The sequence below is a fragment of the Emys orbicularis genome, chromosome 1 (assembly GCF_028017835.1).
Source record: "Emys orbicularis isolate rEmyOrb1 chromosome 1, rEmyOrb1.hap1, whole genome shotgun sequence".
NCBI classification, from domain to species: domain Eukaryota; kingdom Metazoa; phylum Chordata; order Testudines; family Emydidae; genus Emys; species Emys orbicularis.
Genome location: NC_088683.1, coordinates 235729438 through 235741155, shown reverse-complemented (window position 1 = coordinate 235741155; position 11718 = coordinate 235729438). Strand labels below are relative to the sequence as shown.

Sequence of the window (11718 nt, the reverse complement as noted above, 5' to 3'; positions counted from 1 at the left end):
TAAGAATTTATTTTTGCTTATGTACTCTTTTGATTGCTGAGCTCCACTATTTTAAAATTAGAAAAACACCCATTGTCTTTTGATCAGATTGTTATGTTTCAGATTACTGAGAATTAGGCTCTTGCTGTCTGGCATATTATAAAGGAAAACACTTAAAAAAAATTGGAATAGGTAGAAAAATAGAAGGTGGTTCTGGAGTATTTTTCCAATTGGGTTAACACATGAATGGTTTGGTGTTCAATAACTAAACATTATTACCATATCTACTTCCTGGGAGGGTTGTGGAAATGTAAATTAGATTTATTTTAAATTGACTTTTTCAAAACTGATTTTTGTGAATATTTTCAGATTTGAAATCCGAAGACACTTTCAGCAGTCTGAAACTTGCAAAATAATAATAGTGTGCACTAATACATAATTTAATACAATTAATGTAAACTAAGCTATCCCCAGACAGTAATGGGAATATAGTATATACTCATATCTATTTACACACTATCACAGACAAACTGTATGTGTGTTTGTATGCGGGGAGGAGGGGAGGGAGAGGAGTGTTCATGCATCTTTGACATTTTTTATTGCTGAGTCCACAGGGTTAATATTTCGTTTTTCTAGTAGATGGGGGAGGGTTGATTAAAAAAAATCCCTGGGATTCAAAATAATGACAAAAATAAGCCTTAAGTGATTAAACAAGTTACCTTAGGTACTTGGAAGAAAAAACAAAGCATTTTTTGGGTAGGCGTGCTTTTTTTGTTTGAAGTTTTCTGGGGAGTGTGGGGACTGATTTTGGAGGAAGGGAGAGGTATTGAGAGAGGGTTTGTGTGTGTGTGGCTACCTTCCCCTAGTTCAGGTCAATGTGGCTGGTTGGTTCCCCCCCACCCACTCCAGGTCACTGACTATCTCTGTGTGTCTTTCTCTCAGTCCTCCTCCTGCTGCTGCTGCTTGTCTCTTGGAAGCCTTAGACACACACTCACACCAAACACATTAACTCTGCTAATGAAGTAGTGAGCAGCAGCACCTCCTGACCGCCATTCCGCACCAAAAACTTTCCATTTTCCTCTTCCCACTCTCTGGGACTTCCTTTTGATTTTGCTGTGTGGAGGAGGAGGAGTGTGTGTGTGTGGTGGTGGGATTTACAGTCTCCTTTAACGCTTGCTGGGACCTAGGAAAAGAAGAGTTACACCATGTACTGCAAGTGAAAAAGTCTCTGTGTGTGTTTCTTGCAGAAGTTGAGGCTTTTCTCTGCTGCTTCCAGAAGTGAAAGCTGTGCCTTTAATACACGTTGAGTGAGGTGAGTTTGGAGGACTGATTATTCATCATTTGGACCTTTTTGTGTGCGTCTGTGACATGCAGTTTAGTGATTAAAACGGCTTGCCTTTGCCATATTTTTCAGTGCATGGAATCAATTTCCTCATGTTCCTCTCTTCTTATTATTTGTTTCTTTTGTATCTGATTCTGCTGGATTTATGGCTGTTTCTTTTAGGATTTCCCACATTTTGCTGTGTGTGTTTCTCTCAAGTGTGTCATGATTTTGTGTGTGTTTTACCCTAAAGTGACTGGAAAAGGCTAGAAAGTCTTGCATCGTTGGAAGGTTTATTATGAATGTTAATTCTGCCGGAGTTTCTAAACCCTGGTTAAGGCAGAGAGTAGTAACACAATGTGTTGGCTTTAGAAATGTTCCTCTGAATGAGGGAAAGGAGACTTGTTTGTTTGGAGGTTTGTTTTTTGATTTGTGCTGGGGAAGGGTTAGTGAGTTTGGAGGGGAGTTTTTGAAATGATAACTTAGCCTTAAGATACTCACATTTCCCCTTAGTATTTCACTAGCAAAATAAAAGGTATTCACACTGTAGAGAGTGTGGAGTTTGCACAACCCAGGGGTGGGGGAGGGGAATCCCATTCATCTAGTGTTTGAATCAGCAAGCACAGGAGTTGATCACTCTCTGGTAAATCGAAGTTTAGCTCCAAGTAGGTAAACAAGTTAATTTTTGTTTATGATTTGTAATACTGTCATTAACTGAAAAGCAATCCTTTAACAAAGTGATGGACCAGTGCTGGCGTTATGGGAAAAATATTCAGTGTGACTTGTATTACAAGCAGAGTACTACTGCAGTGTTTGCAAGAAAATAAATTTGCAGACCTGTTGCATATATATTGAGGCAAAAATAATACGTGCTTGATCATTTATCATTAACACATTAGGACAACAGGACACTTCTACAAAGTTAGTGTGCCCAGCATAGATACTTAGCAGCACAGGATAGTGGGCACGTTCCTCCCAACTATAATCCTTTTATGATTCTGTTCCTATTTTGTGTTGGCTGTTTTAATCTCAGCAGTTTATTTTGTTTTAAATGGGTGTGAGGTCAAGTAGTATTGCAGTATGTCATGCTAATGACCCTTGGCCTATTTAATGACATGTTGTTCAATTCTCAAATAGGCATATTGCACACAAAACCACACCCTAAAAGTTGGACTTATAATAGATACAATTTTCTCACAAAGTCTGGCCTCTTCATGTTGTCTTAAAAGATCTTTCACCTTCCTGCATGAGGATTTTGTATTATTGGTATGTTTGTCCCCCCTCCCCCTACAATTCACGTTTAAAATAGGAGGCAGGGGGAAAAGCAATCTATTTTGTAGGGCCACCTGAAATGAAAAGAAAACAGGTTAGCATATTACACAAGAAGGCTTGTAATGTCACAGCTTTCTCCTTGACCCATTTATTAGTGAACCTTTAACTGAGACTGCTCACACAGCATGTACAAGATTAACTGCAGTAAACCTTGCTTACCACATAATAGCACATGGTGGATTTAGGCCTCTTGGTTGGCCTAGAACTATATGGACAAGATGTTACCAAACCTGGAGACATCTCACAGTTTTCAAATTAAATAATTCCTTTTTCTGTGATATCAAACAGGATTGGAGCAAGAGCACTATTTCAGATTTCTTAATTTTCTTTTCTTTTTTGTAAATGACAGTTAATAATTGCAACATCACAAATACAGTCATATTCAAATAGGGAACCCTTCCCCTGTAGATCTGGCAGTGGGGGTGGGCTGGACAGAGAAATAGACTCTCACATATTAAAAATATATTAAACCTTTCTTGGGCTACATGCAGTAATAGTAAAACTGGCAGAGGTTTAAACAGAGCTACTGTATCTCAATATAAGTGTTTCAGAGGGCTAAAGAACAAACAGGCCATTTTTAAGATTAAAAAGTCTGTCTTAGTACTAAAGAGGATAATAATTATACATGCATATAAACATTGGCAGCTGCATAATAGTCCAAGTGCCCTTAGGAGAAGAAATCTCTGGCAGTAAGTTGTCTTCTGTATCCATCCCCCCCGCGCCCCCAAGTAAGTTACTTATATAGCCTACATTTATCATAATGATATTGGGACTTCACCTTCTTGCTCTTTCATTGCATGGATCATAAATCCCTCTGAAGCCTTTTATAAGGCTAGGTTTTTTATACTCTTAGTTTTGAGGATGGCGTGGAGAAGAACTTTTCTCTCTTTCAGAGCCCTGAGATGTCCTCTCCGCCAGTTTTTCCTGTGTTCCATTCTCCCACTTATTTATAAATGAGTTTCCCCCCATCTCTGTAGTTACAGGGCCAGAATCAGATCTATCCTTCAAAGGGTGATAATATGGCCTGCCTCTTTGGAACAGCGGTGGCTCCTTAGACTGCAGCAATTCTCAAAAGCCAACATCCTTGAAGCTGAAAAGGACTGGATGAGACATCCTTTGGAGTTAAATAATATTGTTTCTTAATGGTACAGTTTGGTCAGTATTGAGGTATGCAGGAATACTCAGCAGTATTCTGAGCTCTGGTCATCTGGAGAGCAAGGCACCAGACTGGGAAAATTGACCCAGCAATTCTGTATGGTAGTGCTTGGTCCCTGGATCAGCGTACTTTTAATATTTTCTGTTATTTCCTACTGTTTTCAAATCAGGTGATAGAATTTACACTCTAGATGATTTTGCATGTATGTATGTATGTTTGTTTGGCCCCAAGTGAACACATACTAAGAGTTAGTTTCCACCTTGAAGAGTTTATAGTCAAAATAGACAAGACAGACAAAGGGTGGACGGGAAAACAGAGATACAGAGAGAGGTGAAGTAACTTGCCCAAGGTCATAGAGGTCAGTGGCAGAGTTGGAAGCGAACCCTGCCGGAGCTCCTGACTCCCTGTGCGGTGCTCTATCCATTGTAACCCATTGTCTCTACATCTCTTTGTGGGTGTGATGTTGAACTGTGGCACTCTATGGTGGTTTTATGATAAATAAGTCCATTCAGTCTGGGGAAGGAGTAGATTTCCTGCATCTTTGCTGTGCATTTTGCCTGCTTTGAGTTTTCATTATTTTTTTATTATTTTAATTTGTAGTACTATTTTAATACTGGCTGGTTATACTCCAGCCAACCTTGTAAAATCACAAAGAATTTTTAACTCTCATGAGCAGGCTCTTTTTTTTTTTTTTCATTACTTCCATCTTGCCTCATGATGAAAATTATTTTGTAAACTGTTTTTCAGGTGCTAAATTAAACTTAAGTCTCCCTTTCCACCCCCCTCCCCCCCCGACTATTTTTAGTTAGAAGGAAATAGCTGACCTCTTTGCAGTAAGAACACAGAGCCCTTGGGTACCATTTATAGGTTTTTACCAAATGGCCTACTTGGACAAGTTGGTTGAAATTAAACAAAAACACTGGAACTACAGCCCTGCCTAGGAATAACAGCCTCTTCTGAATATACATAATTTTAACTTGAGTAAATCTGAGAGAAATATCTGAAGGTGAAAATGTGGCTTTGGGGCATTCTTCTCCCCTTTGGTAGATGAGTCAGCATTGTAGGGTATTTGTGGCAATCTGAAAGTTAATATTGTGGGATTTCATTTAAAATTGATTTATGTAATTTATATACAGTGTTAAGAATGCTAAGAGTCCCACTTGCACTGTACTTATGTGGAAGTAAAGAAGGATATCTGTTTTCATAGGGAAGGATAATATTTCCCTTCACCTTCTCTCACATCAAACAGAACGTACCCTAACAGAGATTTCAGAGTTGTACCTATTAAAACATGGTAGTTACACAGCTGTGTGAAACCTGATTTTGCAAGCTGTTTGTGTTGGCTCTTATAGTTTCAGGTCTGAACTTATATGTAGGCTTGGAAGGATTAGATTTTTGTTGGTAAATGTAGATTTCACTGTACACACACAGAGATGAAAAAATATTTCCACAGATGATGGCAGAAATTTACAGATAAGTTGTTTTTACTTTTCCTGAGAACTTATTAGAGTTTACTTAACTTTGTATATTTTGACATCGTAATGTTGCCAATTTGTGTTTTAATGGCTATGAAACCTCATCTTTTTGAATCTCAATGCCTACTGTCATTAAATAATTATTGTCTGACTCCCCAGTGATTTATGACAACTGTAAAAAATTAAATTGATAAACATCTAAAAAAATTAAAAATAAACTACTCATATACAAAATTATTAGGACTGTCAAACGATTAAAAAAATTAACCGTGATTAATCGTGCAATTAAAAAAAACCCCTCACTATTATTTGCACTGTTAAACAATAATAGAATACCATTTATTTAAATGTTTTGGGATGTTTTCTACATTTTCAAAATATTGATTTCAATTACACGCACAATACAAAGTGTACAGTGCTCACTTTATAGCTATTTTGATTACAAATATTTGCACTGTAAAAAAGGAACAAAAGAAATAGTATTTCAATGTACCTAATACACATAGTGTAGTGCAATCTCCTTATAATGAAAGTTGAACTTATAAATGTAGAATTATGTACAAAAAATAACTGCATTCAAAAATAAAACAATGTAAAACTTTAGAATCTACAAGTCCACTCAGTCCTACTTCAGCCAGTCGCTCAGACAAACAAGTTTGGTTACAATTTGCAGGAGATAATGCTGCCCCATGTCTTGTTTTCAATATCACCTGAAAGTGAGAACAGGCGTTCGCATGACACTGTTGTAACCGGCATTTCAAGATATTTATGTGCTAGATCTGAAAGCATTCTCCACACCTGGTCCCTCTCAGATTTTGGAAGGCACTTCAGATTCTTAAACCGTGGGTCTAGTGCTGTATCTATCCTTAGAAATCTCACATTGGTACCTTCTTTACATTTTGTCAAATCTGCTGTGAAAGTGTTCTTAAACCGAACATGTGCTGGGTCATCATCCGAGACTGCTATAACATGAAATATATGGCAGAATGCAGGTAAAACAGAACAGGAGACATACAATTCTCCCCCAAGGAGTTCAGTCACACGTTTAATTAATGCATTATTTTTTTAATGAGGATCATCAGCAGGGAATCATGTCCTCTGGAATGGTGGCCGAAGCATGAAGGGACATATGAATGTTTAGCATATCTGGCACGTAAATACCTTGCAACGCCAGCTACAAAAGTGCCATGCAAATGCCTGTTCTCACTTTCAGGTGACATTGTAAATAGGAAGCAGTCAGCAGTATCTCCCGTAAATGTAAACAACTTGTTTGTCTTAGCAATTGGCTGAAGAAGAAGAAGGACTGAGTGGACTTGTGGGCTCTAAAATTTTACATTGTTTTGTTTTTGAATGCAGTTATGTAACAAAAAAAAGTCTACAGTTGTAAGTTACACTTTCATGATAAAGAGATTGCACTACAATACTTGTAGGAGGTGAATTGAAAAATACTATTTCTTTTGTTTATCATTTTTACAGTGCAAATATCTGTAATAAAAATAATAATATAAAGTGAGCACTGTACACTTTGTATTCTGTGTTGTAATAGAAATCAATATATTTGAAAAGCAGAAAAACATCCAAAATATTTAATAAATTTCAGTTGGTATTCTATTGTTTAACACTGTGATTAATCACGATTAATTTTTTTAATCGCAGTTCATTTTTTTGACTTAATCACGTGATTAATTGACAACCCTAAAAATTATAATATAAAATCTAATTATGCCATGACTACATATATGACTACATATATGTAAGACAGCCCAGAGATCATTTTGTCCCTCATATTACTTTTCACTCATGTATCTGCTTTGTCCTTGGTTTCAGTGATGTCATGGCCTTAATAAATATTGCATTGCATTAGTATTTGGTGATGCCTTCATTTGCTGAAGATAGAGGAATATACGGCTGTGGGTAGCTTACTTTCCCACCCCAGTTCCCTTGTTCAGATTAATTATGTTGCTAAAATAACACAGGCTGAGTAAGAGATTTGGTTTTAGGAGCATGATAGACTGAGATTGTTTGTTTATTTTCTGTTGACTTCGCACAGGTCTCAATAGAAGGGTGCATCACAATGTCAGTATTGCAAGTAGAGCAGGTCAAGTAATGTGGTTAAACAATCAATATGTCTGGTTTGTCCTATTTAAATTGAGACTGGGATGTAAGTATTTAGAATTTCTTAATAATGGCTAAGTAGTGTGCAGTTTTTAGGACATAATGCAATCTTATTTCAAACAAGTATGGCATTCATGTAATTTAAAACGTGTGTATCTAGTAAAGTATTCTATATTGGAAGAGGAGTAGTTATTTTTAATGCCTTTCGAAGATGCATTGAATAAATAAATATTCACTTGGGTGTTGAAGCTAACTACTGTAATTTATTATCAAAAAGTACAAGGTGCACTAGATGTGTTAATTGACAAGACCTATGGCCTGTTTATGAATAGATTAGTAGTACTAATAGTGTACAATAGTTAGATGTGCACTTGTCAAAATCCTTAAGTCTCATCAGGTTATGAGTTTTACTATGTTAATGTGTGGTTACCTTTTTCATCTTCCATTGGAGGATAGAATGATGTGGTTTGTTTGTTTTTGTTTTTAAGCAGCATTCTTTACTAATAGCCAGAGTAATATTAATCTAAATTAGATTTCATTTTCTGATCTACATTTCATTCTCTGGCTCCTGGTTTTAGTTGTAATGTACCTTGTATCTTGTCTTCACATCCTACAAGGCTTCAAATATGTTTTGTAACATATAATTTTACACAGAGAAATTTCTTCTATTGGAAAATATGGTAACATTGAACTTTGAGTTCTGTCTTTTTAGTGAAGCACAACTTCCCCCACTGGCAGACACATTATTAATTCAGTGAAGTTGCAAAGTCATTTCAATCATTTAAATGACATTGGAAAATACCATTTAAAGTTTTCTTTAAGAAAACAAACAGGAAGAGGGTTTGCTTTTAATGGGAGATTCTCTTTGTCATACTGCAGAATAACACTTTTTTTAACGCTCCTTTTTGGAACTCAGCAAACTGCACTAGACACTTAACTTTAGCTTCTGCTGTATTTTGCAATGCTGCATTATCAGCTATTCATTAATCCTAGACCAGAGAAGAGGCACTCTGGAGAGTAGTCTGTGTAGTTTAATAGTAAAAACCAACCATTTACAACTTAATACTTCAAAAATGAATAGTCATGAGGTATGATGGCACTGATGAAAGGACACTGTCATATTATCATGATTAGCACATGTGCAATTTTTATTACATAAGGTTTATGCTTGAAAAAGTGCTCTGAGTTTATACTGATTTCAACATATTTCAGTCACCTACAGCAGAATGATTCAAAAAGTCCTGCCAAAAGTACTAACCTTTATAGTGTACAAGTGAAATGTACACACACAGGTGTTTTTTGTTTTTGTTTTTTGTAAGATTACGTAAAAACATGGACTCAGTGGAAGCCAGTATGAATTAAAGGTTTGATAAAAAGAAATTTCAGCAGTTATAAGTTGGTTTACAGGTGTACACCAGTTGGTTTCAATCCAATTCTAGTGGACAGAGCATGCACATGACCCCTCCCTCCCATCATGATTAACGTTCTTGCTGGCAGTCTCAATAGAGGCCAAGGTCTGAATAGGCACAGAAGCTGAATTATCCTCTCACCTCGTTGGTACTCCTTCATAACTATGGATGAAGCTCACTGGCAAGGGTAGGGTGGAGAAGCCTAGCTCAGACGGTGCCGATGCTGTATCCACATTGTAGAGATTAGTTTCCAAGGATATCTATCTGGTACCTAACAAAAATCACTTAACCCCTTCTGCCCCCGCCCATGTGCACACATGAAATAGACCAGTAAGAAAGCTGTTTGTTGATTAAACTGCTAGAAACATGGGCCTATTCAATCACACCAAATTCTTTGTGATTTTCACAACTGATGGACTTTATATGCTTCCAAGTTTTTAAGCTGGTGGCTTGCTTGTCTTTGACTTTTTCTTCTTCTTTTAGATTAAGGTGGTTTTTTTAAAGCCTTCTTTTTTTGTGAATATTTACCAGGCACCATAACAGAGCTGCATTTTTGTGTGTGTTGAATTTCTAATGAAATTAACAATTTAAAAAGAAAAAGAAAAAGTGTTCCTAATAACCTTCACGAGACAGTAGGCAGGGCACTCACTTTCACAATTTTATAATTTATAGTGGACTTTAAATGACTTAATCTGTCTCACAGAAGTGCTAGGAGGATTAGTTAATGTTTGTAAAGCGTTTTTAAGATTGAAAACAAAAAAATGTTAATTGTTACTGCCAGTTTATTAAAAACGTAAATTTTTATATGCAAACACACTCCACACCCTCCCCTGCCAGGTTGTAAACTATTTTAGAAAGATGTCAAAAATAAATAAAACCATTTCTATCTCCTTTATGGGGTTTTGAATAGCTCCTGTTGCTTTATTTTGTTAAACTCCATCAAGATGACATCTTAACTCTTTCCTTGGCTAAGAGACAGCCGTCCTTCTGCTAGGACACAAGAGCTGGTGCTAAGCTGCTACTGGCACTCCATCATGACCTAAAGGGGAGAGTCCAGTTTAGCAGGCTTCATCTCTGCTCCACAGTCTTTCTTCTGCCACTTCCCCAAGGTGTGACTGATACCAAATGAAGGAGAACCCAATATATAACGTGTGAATTTGTGTTCCAATCCTGCAAACCCTTATCAACCAGGTAGTTCTGATGTATGCAAGTGACTCCATTGTAGTGATGGCCCCAGCCCTGCAAAATCTTGTGTGTATTTTTCACGCTGTAGATGTGAATAGTTCCATTGGCTTCATACATAGAAATCTTTGCAGGTTCAAGGCCCATGTGGCCAAGGGTTTGTGGTACAGGCTCTCGGTTGATTATGTGAACACTTTTTTCTATATATTTATTAACTAGCTAAAGACTCCTGATTTCTTGCTTTAATTCTATAAACCCTCTATTCCCAATGTTTCATTTCAGTTTTCAGCTATTGCTTGAAAAACTTATCTTCTCTAGATATGTATATATCACAACCTCTTCTGGTCTCAGGTGGTAGACTTCCCTGGAAATGTGTGATTATATATACATCTTAATGATTTTCCTTTCTTACTTTGTAAATGAAAAGAAAAACTAAAAGTAGAAATCTTAGCCAGGTCTCCATTTTTGTACATTTGTCCTTTCTTTTCCCATGTAGATGTTCTTGCAGGTGTATTTACATACAGTGTATGTGCATTATGGAGCCATGGTAAGTAACTAAACTATACTTAAGGCTGTAGAAGTGTCTGTGCCAACCCCACTGTCTCTAACAAAAACAGCTCCTTTTATCCTGAAAATTCATGTCCTTTATCATGAGCTAGAGAAGACTTTTATTTTGACTGTTAGAGGTTAATCAGGCAAGCTGTTTTCTGAGTTATGGGACATAGCAAATTAGGTGTTTTTGCTCCCCCTTGCATAAGCTCCTTTTCATGAAGGGAGCATGAGGTTCATATATAATCTCCATTAACTGTTTTGCAGGCTGTTCTCATTTATTTGAGTGCCAACAATGTACTTTGAGATTTATACAGTAGACAACACAAGATCTGTGCTCCACTGTATTTAAAGTTTTATACAGACAGCAAGTTTGCCATTACTGACCTTGTATAGGCTTAATATTTTTCAGTAAATGTCAATCGAGAACATTCAGGGATAAAAATCTTCCTTAAGAGAATTAAGTTTGTTTAAAAAAAATTAGAATGCAAAAGTTACTAAAAATATTTTTAGCTAAGATCAGACCATCCACCTTAATTCTTCTGCCACTAACTCATGTCCAACCAACACCAATAGGCTGAGAAATAAACCCCTATAGCCACTCAGAATACATCACTACTCTTGCAGTCATTGTCAAGATTCTACCATCATTGTCCTCCTGCACTTTACATGCTATATGATCTACACACTGTTCTGCGAACCATGACCTAATATAGAAGTAGCTACACTCTGCTAGTGCACCGTCTGGTGCCAGCCATATTGTTTAGGGTTATGAGTATTATATACTATATATAGGCCACATATCAACCATCCCATTTGCATGCAGTAATATATAAATCCTGCACATCTTGCTTCTATGGGAAGTAAAAAACTACATTTTTCTCTCAGATACTATAAGTCTGATCAGCCTCTACCTCATCACTTTGTACGAGCTACTATACTAAGTCTCCCTTATTCACCCACCCAATATAATCAACATATAGAATATAATCAACATAGAGCACCTTTAATTTTAAACTATGGACCTAATTCTGTAATTGATTCAGCACGGGTGCAGCTCCACGGAAATCAGGGAGACTCCAAGTGGACACAGAAGTCTGATTCTGCAGTGCCCTTTTCAGGATCTAGCTTTTTCCTAATCACTCTGCCATAGAAGACACAGTTCTTGGTGATAAATGCTGAGATCTCACTAATTCCACA

At 36.8% G+C, this 11718-nt stretch overlaps 1 protein-coding gene across 1 annotated transcript in view; it reads left to right on the top strand.

The window, feature by feature from the left end:
* Positions 1–1017: 1017 nt before the first annotated feature.
* The window catches only part of TBL1X (transducin beta like 1 X-linked), a 265679-nt gene continuing 254978 nt past the window's right edge, over positions 1018–11718 (top strand). The window contains exon 1 of the mRNA XM_065413092.1: positions 1018–1291. The gene's annotated coding sequence lies outside the window, so the exon portion shown is untranslated. The remainder of the gene's footprint in view (positions 1292–11718) is intronic.